The sequence below is a fragment of the Saccopteryx bilineata genome, chromosome 9 (assembly GCF_036850765.1).
Source record: "Saccopteryx bilineata isolate mSacBil1 chromosome 9, mSacBil1_pri_phased_curated, whole genome shotgun sequence".
In the NCBI taxonomy this organism is placed as follows: domain Eukaryota; kingdom Metazoa; phylum Chordata; class Mammalia; order Chiroptera; family Emballonuridae; genus Saccopteryx; species Saccopteryx bilineata.
In genome coordinates, this window is record NC_089498.1 from 73,436,354 (window position 1) to 73,456,485 (window position 20,132).

The window sequence follows — 20,132 nt, forward strand, 5'->3', positions numbered from 1 at the left end:
TCCAGGAGTTCTTGCCTTGCTTTGTAATCTGTCCAGGTTCTTCTGTCTAAACAATGATTCTAAGTATGGACACCTTGACTAAGCATGCTTCCTGCTGCTGTGCGTTCTCCAAGCAACCACATCCTGTTCTTTTCTGCGAATACATCCCTGTGCAGTTCTAGCTCTCTTCAGTAGCATGGGCCACAAAAAGAATCCTCCTTAAGAAACGCTTTGTCTCCTCTTGCCCCTTCATGTCAACTTAACCAAAGCCTGTTCTCCCCATTGGTCCCTGAATAAAGTTCTAGTACAAAGGGAGCTCACCAAATGGAAAATGATGGAACCACCTTAACCCAAGGGCATAAGAGACTAGAGGGGGAGAATGAGGATTTGGGAGAAGACAGAGATATGAGAACCTAAGCTGTGTGTTGTCCTTCATGGACAGAGTTTGAAGAAAAGCCTTTTAAGAAGCTGGTACAGAGGCTAAGAAGATTGTTGAGCTAACATCAGTGGGAAGTAAGCCGTTAATATTAACATCATTACAAATATCTACACAGTGCACTAGCTGGATTCCATGCTCGTCTAGGTCTGGATGCATTGACTGTATAATCACTGTGATGTGTACCCACTCACATTGCCACGTGGAGTTGAATATCACATATTTCCCAGACATTAAGCAGTATGCTTCCAGGGCCAATAGATGTCCCTTTGGTCTGTCATCTTAGCTTATATTTTAGGGGTGTTCTGAAACAGAAGTATCTAGCCCCCTATGCATTATCTTCTACATGTAGGCTCAGGTGTTAAATTAGGTTCCTGGACCCAATTTCAACATGAGAGAGGGTCCTCCCACACCAACAAGTAATTCTTGGATACAAGAATTCAACTCAGTTCTGTATGTATCTGGACATAGCATCAGATTCCACAGGTTAACGGTTTTGTCCTACCAGACTGTACCCCCTTACACACACACACTTCAGATCCCAGATACCAGACACAAGCCCAAGGTCTTACTGTCATTTCTGATATAGGTTGGAGGTTCCAATCACCTCCTCTAACTCAGAATGCCAATTGAAAGTCTAGGTTGTTAGCTGTACTTCTAACCAACTGGATGTAAATCAGACCTTCCCACAATTCCTCCTTGGGTTTGATTAATTTGCAAAACTGGATACTGTCACAACTGTGTTCCAAATTTTTCATTAATGACTCAGCCTCTATATGCCTTATTAAAATTAGATTGACCTGATACAATCCAATGGCACCGTGAAGGGGAACAAGATATAAAATCTTTAAAGGAAGATTTATCTAAAGTTCCCGCTTTAGAACAACCTAATTATAAAATTTCTTTCTTCCTCTTCATACATGAAAATAGAAAAAATGCTTTAGAAACTTTAATTCAGAAACATGGAGATTGCCATAGACCTATATAGGATATATTAGCCACCAATCAGACTCAGCAAAAGACTCCCTTCCTGCGTAAGGGCCATTACAGCCACGTGATGCAAACAAACAGAAGTATCAATAGTTATGAACTTTCTAACAATTTTTGTTCCTCATTCTTTGTCAAATTCTCACCATACTCAGCATTTATCAGTCAGCCAACTAGCTTCTTATGAAGTACTCCTGCTTTCTGCACCTAATGCTACTGTAGCCTGATGTAAATCTTAACCCTGCAACTTTTCTGCTTCTTTACAGGATAAGGACACCCATGATTGCACTTTACTTACTGACCACCTTTTTGCTCCGAGTAATGATTTACAGGAAATTCTATTGATAATACTGACTTAATTTGGTTTGCAGATGGATCTTATCTCAAAAAGGAACAGGAACATTACCAAGCTGAATATACAATAACTCTCATGGCAGATGTATTGAAAGGTCTTATTTACCTGAAATAAGATCTGCCCTAAACCCAAATTAATTGCTCTAATCCAAGTTTGTCAATTGGCCAAAGATTAAATGGCCAATATTTGCACTGATAGTTATTATGCCTTTGGTATAACTCATGACTTTGGAATGTTATGGAAGCAATGAGACTCCTTAACTTCCTTAGGGCAGTCTACAAATAGTTTGCAGAATTGTAAGATGCACACAGCAACTGGGACAATTGTCAATTGTCAAAATTCCAGGATGTTCTAAGCTACCAACATGAAGCAAAAGAAAATCATTTAGCTGATACTGCAGCTAAACAAGTAGCACTAAGCAATCAAATTATCCAGATCCAAGAATTTGTTTTTCTCTCCGATAAAACAATAGAAGACTTTTTAGAACTTTTTATAGTTCCAAAAGACAGCTACAGAAGATAAGATATGGCAACAAAAAGGGGAATCTTTGACCCAGACTAACAGATATGGCTTGAAGCCAAGGGAACCCAATCTTATCAATAGGGACTCAACTGCTTATAGTTCAACATGTACAGGGACTAACACATCGGGTCCTGAAAAGATCATTTCATGGAGTAAAACTATTACTGGAAACCTTTTCCAGCTGTAGCTCAAAAAAACATAAAGTAAATGTTCTATCTGTCCCAAATATAATCCTGGAAAACCACTCTGTGAAACCCACAAACATATCCACTCTCTTTAAGTCCATCTGAGGTATGGCAGCTGGATTTTAACCAAATGCCACCATCTCAAGGATACAAATATGTGTTAATTATGAGAGAATAAATATATGTCCTCTTATTAGTTTGAGGCATTCCCTTGTAGGGAAACAACAGCCTTAATGGTAGGTAAATTTTTATTGGAAAAAGTAATTCCCAGTTGTGAAATTCCCTCTGAGTCACGTAGTGACTGAGGGACTCACTTTAATGGACAAGTAATTCAATCTATTTGTGACATTTGACCTAATCTAGAGCATTTTTATTGTACTTATTATCCACAGTCCTCTGGATTGGTGGACTATACCAATGGTACAATTAAAACTCAACTAGCAGCCCTGGCCAGTTAGTTCAGTGGTAAAGTATTGGCCCGGCACATGGATGTCCTGCGTTCAAGCCCCAGTCAGTGCACACAGGAGAAGTGACCATCTACTTCTCCACCCCACCCCCTCTTGCTTATTTCCCTCTCTCTCTCTCTTTCCCTCCTGCAGACATGGCTCAATTGATTTGAGCGAGTTGGCCATGGGTGCTGAGGATGGCTCTGTGCCCTCTGTCTCAGGTGCTAAGAAAAAGCTCAGTTGCTGAGCCACAGAGCAATGCCCCAGATGGGCACAGCATCACCCTGTAGGGGGCTTGCTGGGTGGACTCTGATCAGGGCTCCTGTGGGAGTTTGCTTCTGTCTCCCCTTCTTTCACTTAATTAAAAAAAAACCCAACTAGCTAGCCCTGGCTGGATTGCTCAGTTGGTTAGAGTATCATCCTGAAGTGCAGAGGTTGCCAGTTTGATCCCTGGTCAGGGCATGTATAGAAATGAATTAATGTTCCTGTTTCTCTATCTTTTTCTCTCTTCCTCTCTTGCTAAAATCAATAATTTTAAAAAAACTGAATTAGCTAAATTTTCAGAAACTTTTTATCTCCCTTGGCCAAAAATTCTCCCTATAGTGCTCTTCAACCTGAGAGCTACTTCTTTGGAAAACAGCCACTCTACTTATAAAACAGTCACTGGTTGCCATATGCATCTAGATGAAGGGACATGTGAATCAACTTACTAAAGGGAGACATTCTGCATTATTGTCAAGGACTTATTAACAACTTAAAGAAATTGATAAATTAGTAATTGATTGTTTCATACATGAAGACTTCAAAGACCATGTCTTACAACTAGGAGATTTTATCTATTGCAAGAGACACCAAATAAAGTACTTTCTCCAACTTTATTGAAGGAGACCTTATTAGGTATTACTAATTAATCTATGTGCAGTTAAAATTAAAGAGGTAAACTCATAGATTCACATTTCTCATCTAAAAAAGACATATAACCACAAATGAATATCCACCCTCATCTGAAACTTGCCTCTGTCTACAACAGATACCAAAGATTCCTTAAGGCTGAGAAGCCACTAACATCACAGGTAGGCAGCTACCCCATGACATCAATAAGGCTTGAATACCAACAGATTGATGTAGAACTCAGAAATCAATTGTTTGATTGGTTTGATATTATTCATAATAAGTTATACTTATGGGTTTTTCTATATAGCTCAACTGTTATTGATTACTGAAGATGTATAGGTTAACCTTTAATATTTTTATGGCTTATGTAAATGTTATACTAGCTGCAAAATAAAAAAAAATGAGACAGCAAAACTTAGATGATGATAGTTCATAGGATAGAAAGGAACCAGAGTGATTTTTACAATGAGGTCATAACATCTGTTTGCTTTCCATTTACCTGCCTTTTCTTTTAGGGAAAATTCAGCTTCAACTCACACCTCATGATGGTATGGTCCCCAAAGGACCACCATTTCAACAAGATCATGTTGATATGGAGACTTTCAAGGAATGAGACTTCCTAGCTCTAAGACCACACTATTCAACCAAAAGGTTGGTCCATCAATGAATCCTTCAGATGCTTTATGACCAAACGAGGGAATCATAAACAAAAGAGAGCTCCATAATGAAGCTGACAAAGCTCAGTGACCAAAAGTAACCTGACAGGGTGATCTGATCACAAATGCCTAACTGGGCAGGTCACGGTGGGTAGCCACACATTCTGCCTGTAACTTCCCTGAGAAAACTTGAGCTTTGCCATAGTCAAGCCCTTTCCATTGTTCTTGTGCATCCAGGTTAACACCTTTGAAGAGCCAGAGTGATTCTCTTTTTCAGAGCCCTTGGAAGTGTAACCACCCTCAAGGGGGCACATAACCTTGTTAGCTATCTTGTAATCCAGTCAGAGATTTTCCTGTCTTCCTTTTTCTCATCTTCCTGTACTCTTCCTTATGTTACCTCCTTAATTCCAAATGTATAAAGGAATTTAAAAACTGTTATTCTTGGGAGCATTTTCTGTATGTTGATAATGTGCTTCCAGGTGTGTCCTTTGTTTGACTCAAATAAACTCTTACAAAATTTTTCTACAGGTTTAGACATTCTTTCTTTTTTCTTTTTATGTTCTTTTTTTATTTTTATTTTTTGAGAGAGAGGAAGGGAGAGAGATGAGAAGCATCAACTCACTGTTGTGTCACTTTAGTTGTTCATTGATTGCTTCTCACACATGCCTTGACCAGGGGGGCTCCAGCCAAGCCAGTGACCCTTCACTCAAGCCAGAGACCTTGGACTCAGGCCAATGACCTCTGGGCTACAGCCAGCAACCACAGGGATACAGTCAATGATCCCATGCTCAAGCTGACAACTTCACACTCAAGCTGGTGAACCCACACTCAAGCCAGCAACTTCAGGGTTTTGAACCTGGGACCTCAGCATCCCAGGTCAACATTCTATCTACTACACCACCTCTGGCCAGGCCAGGTTTAGATATTCTTACGCTGACAATCTTTAGAGACAGAGTGCTCTTTGACAGATTACTCCTCTGTCATCAATATGTATGCCATTTCGTCAACGCAGGAGTCTGAGCCATGTCAGAGACTGGTTAGTGGAACATGTTGAAAACTCACCCCTTGATGAAAAGGGAAGTTCTTATGGTAACTTGCTGTTCTATCAGAGTATATCTGATCTCTTCTTCCTTCCATATCAGGACCAAGAATCTAAGGGGCACTTATTTCTTTTGTTGTTTTTAGCATAATGCCCAGCCCATGCCTTCCAAGTTTACTCAAACAGTTTATTTAGATGGCAATCCTGCCTGTGAGAGTCCAAGAGCTTGAGTCTGTTTGACCAGATTTTGCTTTCTCAAAGGCAGCCAATTGCTCAGCTCATCAGCCTCATATATATCCCTTCTTAACTACGTGAGATGATGGGCAAAGGCATTGCGTTAAACAGGGTATAAAAGTTCCCTAATTCCCCAGAATTATAGCATAGCCTTGTTCTTTGTCTGTTATTGCTTTGGGGACACCACAGGTCTTACCCGACCATATGACTCCCCAAAACTTACTGCAGTGCCCAGACCTTGAATTTTCTGCAGTCACTGCCCCACCTCTCTGTTGTAAGTGGTTCAGGAAAGCCTGTAAGATTTTATGTCACAGAGGCAGTTCTCACAGGTTAACATTTCATAGAGGTAGGGAAGGAAAACAGTGACAAGTCCCAAACCACCATCCCATGGCATATATTGGGGCTATGTGCCATGGGGGAGCTCTTGGGATGCATATACCCCAAGTGCAAAACACATTTTCTAACAGTTTTTCTTTTTGCCTCAGTGAGAGCATCAGCCTTGTGGCAGGAAAATGCTTCAATCTATCCAGAAAATACACACACAACAACAAAAACATAGTGAACCCATATTCACCGGCAATTGAATGAAGTCCAGATTAAATGCACCATGGCATAAAAAGGAATGCAAAAAAAAACAAAACACGGGGTTTGCCAGGGAGCCTGGCAGAACCAGGCAGCCTTTCTGGGTTTCCCATTGCCTCAGCTATTCATTTAATTTATAGTTATTGTTTACCCATCTTAACTTCTGATTCAGGAGCAGACTGTTGCCACGTTACAAGGACGTCAGGATGGCAGACGTCTGGCATTGAGGGGTCATCCATGTGTGCCACCATCTTTACAGATTTTGTTGCTGCTGCCTCTGCATGAACAGCAGCTAGGGCATTTCAAGTACAGGTTAACTTTACTATTAAGATTCGGTTTTTTTAAAGCAATTAAGACAACATGAAGCACAGAAAATTATTTTAACAAAACATAGAATCTAGGCAGGAAACTCTCATAATGTTTCACCAGAAGCAGACCCACAATACAGGCAACTTTTAGCATAAAGATAAAGAATCAAACTCTAATTTTACATCAACTTAGTTTTGATACTTAAATTAATGTACTAATTAAATTAATTCCAATCTTACCTTGACCACATAAAAGTTTCTTTCCAGATTGCTTTTCTGCAAACCTCCTACAACTTTTTGCCCCTTTTAGTTTGTCTCTTCTTACTCATTCAGAAATAACCAAGCCCATTCCTCCAGTCTTCCAGCAGGCTCACCAATTGTTACTTGAAATTTCCCAGGGCTGAGAGATTAGAGAATGAGTCTGACAACTCCAGACTAGATCAAGAGTTTTTAAGGGAACTTACATGCTAGGCCTGTCTTGGGTAGCAGCAAGATGATGATGTGGTTACCTCCATATCATATGGCAGATGCTAACAAATTATATAAAATAGGGCAAGACAGACAGGAGTAGTGGGGTGTGACCCCCCCCCCCCCCATGTAAAGAGAAAATGCCTTACATGCTTGCTAGGGGCAGGGAAGTGGCTTATTCTAGGATGCAGCATGCCTTGAAGCATAGGAGAGGGGTCATTCAGACAGTCTCCAAGGGGATTTACAGAGAGTAATCTCTGTTCTGGGCCGGTTCCAGCTCGGGGGTCCAGCAGCGATCATGTCATGGAACTGACTCCCCTCCACAACAGATCCCAGGCTCAAGACACGTGCTCATCAGCCTCAGCCAATGCTCTTAAAAAAACAAATGCCAGTATACTTAGCACCAGGGAGGCCCACAGCCAGTTAACTCTCAGGTCATTCATCTGGTGATGAATAGTGATCAAGGATGACATCACAGGTGGCACTGCCAATTCCATCAACACCGATGTTCCTGGGGGACATGGCAATGGAACCTTGAGATTCACTTGGCCAACAGACAAGACATCTAATGCTAATCAGTTCCAATCTAAGATAAGCATGTAATTGGGTACCTTAGAACTAGGCCTGAAGGTATAATACAGGAACAATTATTTGTGTTATTTTCTTCTATAACCTTTTCTAAAATTTATGAAACTAAAAAAAATAAATAAAATAATAACTTAAGAACCAAGAGCAAGATCTTAAAACAACAACCTGAAACAGAGACCCTGAGGCTAGAGGAATGGAAGATGGCGTGGGGATACTCAGCTGACCCTAGAAGGCAGCAGGGGGACTGAGTGAAGCAGACAGAGATGGAGATTCTAAAGGCCAGCTCACGGATCCTGGGAGCACAGGGCAGGCGATGGTTATTCAAGAGGCTATCCTAGAGGCCGTAGTCAGAGAAGTTCCTGCCTAAAGTCACTGTTCTGAGGTCTGAAGGACATTACCTTCTGGGCCAGATGGAACAGAGAATTGGACCAGACGAAGGTCCAGGCAGGAGAAATGCCATGAGAGAAGGACTGCTATTGTCAGCCAGGAAGGTCCACATCAGAATACACCAGCAGGAACATCGACCACATAAAGAGTACGCACCACGAGGCCGTGAAAACCAAGCGTCAGTAGCATGAAGAGAGTGACGCCAGTGGAGACATGTGAGCAGGATCAGAGCTCGATCTCTCCAACCTGGTAAGAATTTTCACTGAAAACCTGACCACGCCTAGGCCAGTTACCAGCCCACAGACCAGCCTGGTACCACGGGAGGTGCTGCTGTGCCAGCTTCTTCAGAGCTACGGTCTACAAGCAGCCCCACTAGGAGATACAGGAACAGGAGCAAAGGGACAGAATCCACAGCCAGGGAGGAGCAGGGCCTGAGCAGCGAGGTTCCTCCAAGGCAGCCTGTAACCTTCCACAGGAAAAGAAGCTCCGAAGGAGGTGAGACGTTCAGGAGAGAGGGAGCCACCTGCCTGGCCATTAGGAACTCCACTTGCAGTATAGATATAGGAATCAAACAGAGCCCACAGAGGTCATCCCTGAACATACCTGACCACGGAGCCACAGATACCGGCAGCGCCCCACTGTTTCCGGGACCTGCATCATACCTGTTCTTCCCTAGGCTGCTGGGAAAGTACCCAAGACCCCTCCCAGGCAGTAAAGTGCCACCGTCAACATAACCTCAGCCAGTTCCCAGTGCTTTTTGTATCAGCCCAAATTAGGAAACTCGAATCCATCAACAATAGATTGACTATTCAAATTGTTGACTTTTTATAGAGTAGTCCATAGCAGCAGACGTGAACTATTACTGCTATTTGTGCCAAAGATAAAGCCTCAAATATTGAAAAAGAATTGAATATTATGAGGTTTTTATAAAATCCACAGACAGAGGCAAGACTGAAATGAGCTACAGTTTTCTTCCTATCAGTTGAAGCCAGGACGGGCCCAGAAAAAAGGAGCAGGACATAGAGGAATCATGGAGTCCTCACCATTGTGTCCAAATGTGCCACAGCAGAACCGGAAGGTCGGGTTGGGCCAAGTATAGAGCTAGCTCAGTATATCCACTTCACCAAGGGGCTCAGCTGGGGGACAGACAATCCACTAAAAACTGCAGAGTTCCATGTCCTCAGGAGAGGGTGCAGTTCAAAGAACGCCCAGACCTAAAGAGGCCGATGGGTCCCATGCTTCCAGCCAACTGTGTATACTGGGTATCCCACAGGCTTGTGCTAGCAACTCAGACTGAGCATCCATGTCATGAAGTTAGACGTCTAAGCAACTCCATCGACATGATTTCCCTGGCCACAGTGTTCCTGACACAGAAGCCTAAGCATCAGGCAATGAGTAATAACAAGGGGAAGTCTCTCTGCTAGGGCTGCCAGATTTCAGAAATAAGAAGGCTGATATTTGAGTTTCAGAAAAACAGCAGATACTGTTTTAGGATGAACATGTCCCATACAGACACCTTGCATTTTATTTGCTAACCCTGTACCCTGAAGATGCAAAGTTAACAGTCACCTGTGGTTTCTTGCCAGATAAACCCAAGAAATTATGGGAAGAGAAGTATCCATCCCCTGCCTGTATTCTGCCACAACCAGACTTGGAAGGCAAAATGTTGTTCCTTGAACATATTCGAAATATATATACTAGATGAAAATCTTCCAATAAACACAGGACACCACAAAAAGATGGCCAGGGAACTTTATTGGTTCAAGCAAATAGTGAAGAAGCAATCTAAAGGAACTCCAGGACGTGGCCTCTGGGTTCTGACCCTCACCACTGCCCTCTGCCCTGCCGGCCACTGGCAGGTAACAAATGGTGCTTTCTCTGGACTCTTGGTTTCAAGTTCTTGGTGGCAACCACTACTTTGCATGCTGGTATACAGGAGACACTAAACAGAAATATATTTTTCATGCTGTACTTAGCCATTTATTTCTGTTCAAGCTGATTGCACAGCCTATACCTTAACTGCTCCTCTGAAGAAGAGGCATACTCAGTAGCTCTTCAATGGGAAGATCTCCCCTGAGCATCATCGAGGAACTGACAGAAAGAGTCAGAGCCTCCTTCTTTGCGTTCCTGCTCAGAAAGCACTCTCCTTCAGGAGCTCTTCCTCTTAACTGGTGTGTCATTTCAATCACTAAACTGTTGGATTCTCAGGAAGAGTTCGGAAGGGGACACATGATGATCTCTACTCTCAATCTCCAAACCAGCATTTTCTAGTTTCCCAATTTAAGAGCTCTGAAAAATTGAGTCCAGGGTTGAGATGGGAGAAACTTCTCCAAAGAGAACCAGAACAGAAAAGTTATATTTTTCAGTGCTTAAAAAAGTAGTCATATCAAATAAAAATGTCTTTAAGCATTTAATGAGTTAAGATACTATATATATATATTTTTTCATCTAAACTAGTATGGCTAGGGTATCATTTTCATTATGTGTAAATTGTCAGTCCAGAGCAGGGCTAAGCCAGTGAGCAGGATTCTTTAGTTTGAGACCTACTTCCCAAATCTAGTCCTGACTAACCTGTGGTTTTCATTACAGGTTCTCAGTCATTTCCCAATTAGGAACTTTCGTCTACAGAATGCGTATGTAAACAGAGCGTAGCCCTTTGGAAAAAACTATACAGCTTTAGGTTTCCATGTTAGAGGTAGCAGCACCGTGACTGTCACAGGGCTGCAAGCATTGGAGCCACCAGGTTTGGCCCTTGACTGGGGAGAAGGGAGTGATCTCGGGTATATAACCTTTGCACATCAGTTTCTTTAACTGTAAAGAGCGATACATATGCATATGTTTAGTCTCCCTGGGATGTGTTAATTCAGTTCATCTTAAACCAGGGGTCCCCAAACTACGGCCTGCGGCCCCCTGAGGCCATTTATCCGGCCCCCCGCTGCACTTCCGGAAGGGGCACCTCTTTCATTGGTGGTCAGTGAGAGGAGCATAGTTCCCATTGAAATACTGGTCAGTTTGTTGATTTAAATTTACTTGTTCTTTATTTTAAATATTGTATTTGTTCCCATTTTGTTTTTTTTTACTTTAAAATAAGATATGTGCAGTGTGCATAGGGATTTGTTCATAGTTTTTTTTATAGTCCGGCCCTCCAACGGTCTGAGGGACAGTGAACTGGCCCCCTGTGTAAAAAGTTTGGGGACCCCTGTCTTAAACAATATCTGAGGCACTTCTCTGCCTCAGTTTTCACATGTAAAATAGTTGTAGTTCCACCATAAGGGAGGCAGTTACCCATGAGAATTGCTTAGAACTCTCTCAGCTTATACTATGCATTCAAATGCAAGTTGACACCTGGTATAAGAGAGTTCATACATATTAATTCTACAAAATGAGAAGGATATCCCCCCACAACACACCAGGGCATAAAATACTATAAAAATAAGTGAGCAAGACTGATGTTATCTCCCTAAGAGTCAGAATACAATTACCTTAGGGCAGTGACTGTCCCTCAGGAGAGGAGTTTAGTGGGGTTTCTGATGGGTTTTCTGCTCTGAATGCCAGTTACATGAATGTTTACTTTAGAAATTCATCCAGCTGTGTGCTTGATTAGTGCACATTTCTTCATATATATTATCCGTATGTTCAAAGATGTTCATAGAAGCCATATCCAAGGTAAAACTAAGTAAGCTACTGCAGACAAAACAAAGGCCATACCCTAAACCTGACAAGCTCAGAGGAGGCCTGCGTTGGTGACTTTGCAAATTCAAAGACCTAAAGTAACCACACAGGACGGTCTAAACCCAAAAATCTCTAACTAAAAGCAGGTTATGGTGGATAGTCAGGTCCTAGGCCTGTAGCTTCCTTGACAAAGGTCAATATTTACTTAGTGAGCTTGTCTTGACTTGTGCATCTAAGATAACATAGCTTTGAAATGCCAGGGTAATCTCCTTTTTCAGACCCCTAAAGGCACAATCGCCAGCACTAGAGCAGAGATCACTAACCCTCATTGTTATCTTGTTAGGGAACAACATCATACCATCTCTAGGTGCTGTAAATGTTTATCTTGTGCCCATCAGTGTAAAAGAAGTATGTGTCTCTCCGTCTTACTTTTTATCCAATCCCAGAGATTTCCTCACGTTGCTTTCTCCCACCCCTTAATCTGTCACCAGTGGATTCCATGTAGCCCTCCTTATATCTCCTCCTTGGATACTAATGTATAAAATAAACTGCAAAACTGCCTCTTCAGAGTATTTCCTCAATCTGTTGAGATTTTGCTTCCTGGCGATTGTCGTCAGTTTAGCTCAAATAAACTCATTAAAATTCTCTACAGGTTTGGACGTTTTTCTCATCTACACTATGGTTCAATGCATACTCTGACGTTATAAGCTAAAGAAAAGTAAGGAAGTAATTTTTTTCTCTCTCTCTTTTTAAAATCCATTGACCTCTAGAGAAAGAGGGAGAGAGTGAAAAACATCAACCCGCTGTTCCACAACTCTCACGTTCATTGGTTGATTCTTGTATGTGCCCTGCCCAGGGATCAAACCTGCAACCTTGGTGTGTCGGGACGATGCTCTAACCAACTGAGCTACCTGGCCAGGGCAGGAAGCAGTTTTCTCATGTGTCAGGCTAAGTGTTACCATTAACAGATGAAGGCTTCGGGATCTCAAAGGAACTCCAGGATGCAGAGAGTTCTGTTTTTTTTGTTTGTTTGTTTGTTTTGTTTTTCTTGTATTTTTCTGAAGCTGGAAACGAGGAGGCAGTCAGACAGACTCCCGCATGCGCCTGACCGGGATCCGCCCGGCATGCCTACCAGGGGGCGATGTTCTGCCCATCTGGGGCATTGCTCTGCTGCAAACAGAGCCATTCTAGTGCCTGAGGCAGAGGCCAAGGAGCCATCCCCAGCGCCTGGGCCATCTTTGCTCCAATGGAGCCTTGGCTGCGGGAGGGGAAGAGAGAGACAGAGAGGAAGGAGAGGGGGAGGGGTGGAGAAGCAGATGGGCGCTTCTCCTGTGTGCCCTGGCCGGGAATCGAACCTGGGACTCCTGCACGCCAGGCTGACGCTCTACCACTGAGCCAACCGGCCAGGGCCGAGTTCTATGTTTTTACTCTGGTGGTAGCCACAGAGGTGTCAGTTTTGTTAGACTTTAAGTGTTTACTGTCAAGCAGTATTCACAGACGGTTTAAGGTATAAGATGGTTCTTTGGTTTACTAAAGAAGGTTAACTTTGGGAAGCCATAGGGCCCTTTATATCCTCCCCACAGTTTCATGACCACTTTATACCCAGGTGCACTGGGACTTTGAAATGGCTAATGGGTATGAAACGAGTCATCGTGGTCCAACTTTTTCTTCCTGTTAGAGATGAAGCAAAGCAGCCAATAATTGCTGCATCACTCCCCTACTTAGCCTTCCTCTCACAAGTGTACTAGACACACTCAGATATGGATTGGATTTTGAATTCTCCCCTTAAAAAGTCACTCAGCAAGTTTAAGGCTTTAAGATATCTAAGTTGCTTTTAACAGCTCATGTGTAAGACTGAGGTGGTCAGCTTACAAAAAAGAAATTAGAAAAATTTAGAGGAAATGAAGAAACATTTCATGTTTACCAGTATGGTAAGTTGTATTAGTAAGTACCACTAGCCGTTTTAAGTGGCGGAGAGGTTCCTCATTTACTTTGCTATTGAATGTGGGCATTTCTGGTCAGATCTCCTTGGACCTATTTGGGGTACCAGGATTCCTTCCACACCGAGGCTGACCCTCCTCAGAGTCTTCTGGGAAGGTTTGGGGCTACACTTACTCGAAGTATAGATTCTTGGTTATATTCTATTTCCGGCGACCATATCTAGACGGAAGGGAGGCTGGAAGCTACTCAAGTTTAGAAGCACTGGCAGTCTCTACCACAAGTGTATACCCTGAAGGTGTGTGTTTGAGACAATCATATCTGATGTCTTCCCCAAGCCAAGGATCTCATACAGCAGGTTTTGTTTAAGAGTCATGGCTGCAGGGTGTTTAGGAGAAACTTGAGTTTTACTGATAGTATCTATAGGATACTTTTAAACAGCTTGTCTGCCCTGATCAGTACAAGTATGAAACTGACTTTAGAGTCAGGACCAACAAGTCCCTAGAGCTTCAGAGAACTGTTTCTCTGATTTTCCTTTGCATTATAATCTTAATGCTGACATTTCAGAAGTTTCTATTAGAGGAATTTAACCTTTTTTTTTTTTTAATCTGACAGTATTCTTTTGGGCAGGTTTCAATATCCTGCCTATTCTTTCTTCAAAGGCCAACAATTATACTCCCAGGCAGTTTTGACCTACACAAACTAATACAGTTTTACCTCTTTGTAGAGCTCTGTATAAGCATTCAGCGTTCTGAGAATTTACTTTGAACCCCTGCAATGACTTGCACTGTATTGCTACAGAACAGCTGTCTCCAAGATACAATGCTATATATGCATATCTAGCTACCACAATGATGTTTCAAACTGCTTCTGTAATGAGGTAAAACACAGTTTATTTAATAAAACCAAGTCATCTTTGGTTAAGAGATAGGAACTGGTAGATAAAGGGAAAGAATTATGCATTTATCTTGCCCTTAAAAAGGCGGTGGAGTATATTTCTTTAGAGATAGTGATAGAATGCTGCCATACTGCAGAGCCTAATAAGCAGAACTAGTGAGTCAATGGCTATCAACCTCAAAAAGCAACAGCAGGGGGTACACACCTCTTGACAGTAGTATACAGTTATGTAAGAGGTAGTCTAGCCAAGAAGTACTCTTAAATCCCATCTTGAGGGACAATCACAGACTAACAGGAAACACAGGAGAGAGAAGCATATTAAAGTATGCCACAGAGATTCAGAGTCCCAAATGTGGACCATTCTGCAGGTCTAATGACCCTGCTTCAAAGAACTACAAGGGAAGATGGAGAAGCCTGTACATTGAGACAAAAGACTCCAACAATCATAGTATGTAGACTTTGTTTGGATCCTAGTTTTCATAAAAACTAGAAGGAACTTAGGCCCTGGCCGGTTTGCTCAGTGGTAGAGCATCAGCCCCGAGTATGGACATTCTGGGTTTGATTACCAGTCAGTGCACACAGGAGAAGTGACCAACTGCAATGAACGACGGTCCTGGATGGGTAGAGCATCGCCCGATAGTGGGCTTGCCTGGTGGATCCTGGATGGGGTGCAAACAAGGAATCTGTCATTTTGCCTCCCCACTTCTCACTTAAGAAAAAAAAAACTAGAAAGAATTTTAATATAAGTGGTAAAATGTGAACTCTGAATATGATTAATGCCTAATGATTTAGTTATTTTTAGGTGTGAGAAGTACTTATTGCCAAATAACACCACAGAACTTGCCCACCAGGGCAGCTGATACCCCTGCAATGATCTAGAAGGTGAGAAACTAGGAAACCACTGCCCAACTTCCTTGATGCTCACAAAGCTAGTGCCAGATACTAGAACACCTGTATAGACAGAGTATCCCCAGGTCCTGGCTTGCCAAGAGAAGGCAGCCTCAGGCGCAGCTAGTTGGCAAAATCTGATTGCCTCTAGAGTCTTGAATGTGGGAAAATAAGGAAGTCTGGGAAATAAGTTTCCTGTGTTTTTGTAGCACAGGGAGCAGTTGCAATGGTCAGGAAGGAAAGTGGATCTACCACACTTCCCACATACTCTGACCTTCTTATATCTACCATATAGATCTACCACACTTCCCACATACTCTGACCTTGTCTTATATCTACCATATAGATCTACCACACTTCCCACATACTCTGACCTTGTCTTATATCTACCAGATCTACCATACTTCCCACGTACTCTGACCTTCCTATATCTACCATATAGATCTACCACACTTCCCACATACTCTGACCTTCTTATATCTACCATATAGATCTACCACACTTCCCACATACTCTGACCTTCCTATATCTACCATATAGATCTACCACACTTCCCACATACTCTGACCTTGTCTTATATCTACCATATAGATCTACCACACTTCCCACATACTCTGACCTTCTTATATCTACCATATAGATCTACCACACTTCCCACATACTCTGACCTTGTCTTATATCTACCAGATCTACCACACTTCCCACATACTCTGACCTTCCTATATCTACCATATAGATCTACCACACTTCCCACATACTCTGACCTTCTTATATCTACCATATAGATCTACCACACTTCCCACATACTCTGACCTTCCTATATCTACCATATAGATCTACCACACTTCCCACATACTCTGACCTTGTCTTATATCTACCATATAGATCTACCACACTTCCCACATACTCTGACCTTGTCTTATATCTACCATATAGATCTACCACACTTCCCACATACTCTGACCTTGTCTTATATCTACCAGATCTACCACACTTCCCACGTACTCTGACCTTCCTATATCTACCATATAGATCTACCACACTTCCCACATACTCTGACCTTCTTAAATCTACCATATAGATCCACACTTCCCACATACTCTGACCTTCTTATATCTACCATATAGATCTACCACACTTCCCACATACTCTGACCTTCTTATATCTACCATATAGATCTACCACACTTCCCACATACTCTGACCTTGTCTTATATCTACCATATAGATCTACCACACTTCCCACATACTCTGACCTTCTTATATCTACCATAATCAGGGGTCCCCAAACTTTTTACACAGGGGGCCAGTTCACTGTCCCACAGACTGTTGGAGGGCCACCACATACAGTGCTCCTCTCACTGACCACCAATGAAAGAGGTGCCCCTTCCAGAAGTGCAGCGGGGCCGGATAAATGGCCTCAGGGGGCTGCATGCAGCCCGCGGGCCGTAGTTTGGGGATGCCTGATATAGATCTTCCATACTTCCCACATACTCTGACCTTCTTATATCTACCATATAGATCTACCATACTTCCCACATACTCTGACCTTGTCCCTGCCTGTCTTTTAGCCTCATTTGATGCTTCTTTCTCATCTAAGGTTTTAGTTACACTGCCTAGCACCACGCCCTATCCTCCCTCCCTCCTCCCTTCATGCCCCAAACATCAAATGGAATTAAGTTGGCTTTTGAACTCAGTCAGTGACTGGACCAACCTGGAAGATGGGCATGAGAGGTGCCTAAGACTTCCCAAATATCCTTCGGGACTCACTTGCAGGCCAAGTCAAAGGACAGAAGGTTCTAGTTATATCTAGACTGGTCTTCTACATCCTAGAAACTCCAATATTTGCTCTGTCATCCAGGGAAGTTGTGGTTTTGATACTCTTCAGGGTAGAGGAGTTACCCAGAGACCTCACCCTCATAACAGTGACACACAGGGGCTTTCTCGTCACATAGCAACTCTGTTTAACATTTTGAGAAACTGCTAAACTGTTTAATAGCAGCTGCACCACTTCATATTCTCACCAGCAGAGTATGGGGTTCCAGCTCCTCTATATCCTCACCTATACCTGTCACTATCTGTCTTTGTCTTGGTCAGCCTAATGAGTGAAGCGGTATTCGTTGCCTTTGTCAACCATTTGGGTCCTATGATGGCATGCATAGCCTCTATTTCTGCCCCTATCCCTATCTGTACTGCCTCGGCCAACTATACCCCTGAACTCTACTCCTAAAATAAGCATTCAGATGATGCTTTTATTGGTAAAAATGAAAGCTAATAAAGTACACCTTTGTAATACATGTCTACTAACAGATATTAGTATTTGGCAATGCCTTTCTACCTGAAAATTTTCCAAAATGAAACAAAATTTTCGTTATACATAAGCATCAACAACTAAATTTTTGTGATAAATTTTAATGAGAAACACTAACTTTGAACCTCGAAGTTCTCAAAAAACAAGTTCTATGTTTTCATTAATAAATCCTTATGAAAATTTTAATGTTATATTTTTGACTTTATAAATATATCTTGTGAAATTTTCTTGTCATTAGCACCTCCATAATATCCTCAACTTTGCCCCTTGGCACACAAAACCTAATACATTTACTATCCGGACCTTTATGGAAAAGGTTAGCTGACCTCTGTTTTAAGAAGAAAAACACCATAATACAACTTGTAGTTTGCTCTATGATATTAGCAGTGTATTTCTTTAATATTAATTCCTGTTATCTAATTTTCACCTCTAAAAGGTAGTATAAGACCTCACTCATCCCCCAGTGGGCAGGAAACTATATTTGAAAATGTGATCATCCACAAGTCCAGTGGTCTGACTTTGGATTTAGCTGACAAGGAACAGAAACTGGACAATAGCTAATTCAGGCTGGAAGGCATTGTGAGCTCAGACATCAACATACTTAGCTGGCTTGGACTTCATTTGCTATTAACTGGTCTCCTGTGGCTTTCTGACACCTCTCATCACTTAGCATTTTTAAAGTGAAGAAAAATCTCAGTCATTAAACAGGTTGTGAAGATGCCACATGTGAATGAACAGACAGGCACGGGGCAGGGGGTGCTGCAACATCACAGCCCCTGCAGCCTTATTCACTAGAGCAACTGTATTTTAAACTTAAGTGTTAATTCTGAAAGTTAGCTACTGCTGGTTACTTACAAGATTAGCTCACTTGAGAACAGGCAGGTCAAGCGGTGGGAGTTAAGAGCTGCCTAAAAAGGTGTCACATTCCCTTTCAGTCACTAAATACATCTCAGAGAAGCCAACGAATCAAACCATCTCCATGAGACTGGGTGTTTTGTCTTGATACTATAGCGTAGATGGCTTCAAAAAGTAGAATCAGTGCCAGGCCGCCTCTCCCTCCCCACACTCCCCGAATTAGAGATGGTTACATTCCACCACATTCATAGAGATTGAATAAGACAGGGCATAAACATTTTTGCAGAATGAGCACTCACTCATTTTTAAGTCTTTGGACACAGCAAAGTATACCTTCCAAAAGTAAGCTTTTTGAAAAGTCAGATTTAGGCATCCCTCCCCACAGATAGAATATATCTCTAATTGAACAACTAGTCAACATACTGATTAATACTTCTTATAAAAGTCCATAGCTCTTATAACCCCAGGATACCTGCTAAGTTTTTAAAGTTCAGAAACAAAAGCAAGCCCACATGTAGCCCAAAGATAACATTTCGGACAGACTAAGCAGGATTTAATATGCTTGAGACAGTAGAGAATTCTGCGAAGTCTACAAGATAATTGCTATATACCATCCATCGCTGACAGATGCCAGGAGGTGAGAAGGCCGGCTGACGGTGGCATTGGCCATGGCCAGAGGAAAGGAGTAGTGCCGGCAACAACAGCTCTCTAAGAAGCAGAACTTTGAAAGCTAGTAAGACATTCTACTGATGTAGGTGTTTGAAGTTTCTATAATAAAAGTGTTAAAGCTAGTAGGAGAAAGGGGTAATGTTTGACCTTGAATATAAGAAATCCTTCATTAACACCAAAGTCGTAAGTCATAGAGAGATGAGAATAGAGAAGGATAGAACAAGACTATTTAGACTTGTTCTTTTTTTTATTATTATACATTTTTATTAATTTTAATGGGGTGACATCAATAAATCAGGGTACATATGTTCAAGAAAAACATCTCCAGTTTATCTTGTTAAACTTGTTCTTTTTAATAAAAACATTCACAGATACAGAAAAGATGAGGGAATTTATCATCAGAAAACCCCCACTCCAGGAATTACTAAAGGGGGTTCTCCAATCAGATACAAAGAACAAAAAAAAAACAGAGCCACAAGTAAAAGCTCCAAGAAGAACACAATAAAACCAAATTTAAACTGTGACAACAACAAAAAGAAAGAGGGGGAGAAGATGGAGATTAACAGTAGTAAAGGACGATGGAGTGCAAAAGTGCTCACAAAATAGTTCGCTACAATGAACAGGGTAGGAACCCTTTTCATTACTCAAAGGTAACCACCATTGAAAAAACCACCACAGAAGCACATGAGATAAAAAAGATAGCAACAGAGGAAAGATGTATGGAATACAACCAAATAAAAACAAAAGATAGAAAAACGAAAGAGAAGGATCAAACAAGACACAAAACTAACAGAAAGCAAGATATAAAATGGCAATAGGGAACTCACAAGTATCAAT